General features: G+C 36.9%; 1 non-coding gene across 1 annotated transcript; it reads right to left on the bottom strand.

Moving 5' to 3' along the window:
* Window positions 1-311: 311 nt before the first annotated feature.
* LOC145080800 (small nucleolar RNA R71) lies at window positions 312-418 on the bottom strand. Its single transcript, XR_013695384.1, has one exon. It is a non-coding gene; the product is annotated as a small nucleolar RNA R71 (small nucleolar RNA).
* Window positions 419-1,125: the final 707 nt, after the last annotated feature.

Consider the following 1,125-nt stretch of genomic DNA (forward strand, 5'->3'; position numbering starts at 1 on the left):
TGTTCCACAAAAAATTCCAACCACGACAAAGTTTAAGCTCCCAGGACACATTCTTAGTATGCTAAAAGGTCTACCATTCTTTGGGAAGGACCAGAAGGATGCCTACGAGCACATACAATGGGTGATGGAGATTTCAAATTATTTTATTGCTCCAAACGTGAGTATAGATGCAGTGATGCTACGATTTTTACCGGTCACAGATGGGTGAAGCTAAAGAATGGTTAAAATCACTTCCCTTTGGAGCAATCACTACATGTGCAGATTTTAGGACTGAATTTTTTCACTAATTGACCCCTGCTTCTAAAGTAGCAAAACTTAAGAGAAATATCTAAAATTTCCAACAATTGGAAGGAGAGTCGTTATACGATGCTTAGGAGCGCTACAAGAGATTGTTATGAAATTTCCCTCAACATGATATCAATGTGCAACAAGAAATTTCAATTTTCTATGATTGAATTAACGTGTGTACCTGCCAAATTTTAGATTCTCAAGGGACCATGACAAAGAAGGATTTGACCACCAACAAAGCATTAACTGAAGAATTCGCCAAGCATTCAAGGGAGTATCACAACACAACAGAGGATATCAAAAGAAGAAAAGTAAATGGAGATGGAGCTTCTAAAGTCTTAACGTTGGTAATGGCTTAACTCGATGCCATGGAAAATAAGATCACAAATATGGGTGAATCAATTAATGTGGTACAAGATAGATGCAAAGCTTGTGAGGGACCCCATTTTACAAGGGATTGTAAATTGGAGTACAAGACGGTTCGAGTATGCTATTCAAGTGGAGATACGATAGATTATCAACAACTAAAGCATCACCTCAACCAAAAAGAGCAAGTCCAATCCGAAAAGATAACCGCTCTTTAGTCAATTTTGATTAGATTTATGGAAGCTAGCAAGAAAAGACATGATGCAACTGATGCAACATTTATATATCAACAAGCATCCATTTTGAGTATCCAAATCACAAGTCAGGCAATTAACAAAGCTTGTGCAAGAAAGATTTCCATAAACACTTTCATGTAAAACATAGTCAACCCCAATTTACCATGTTATGACTATTTATAAAGAAGAATAGGAGGAATTTGGACCAAAGGTGGTCCTTGAACCAATAGAAAAG

This window comes from Lactuca serriola, chromosome 1 (assembly GCF_051521515.1).
Source record: "Lactuca serriola cultivar US96UC23 chromosome 1, Lser_US96UC23_V15, whole genome shotgun sequence".
NCBI classification, from domain to species: Eukaryota; Viridiplantae; Streptophyta; class Magnoliopsida; order Asterales; family Asteraceae; genus Lactuca; species Lactuca serriola.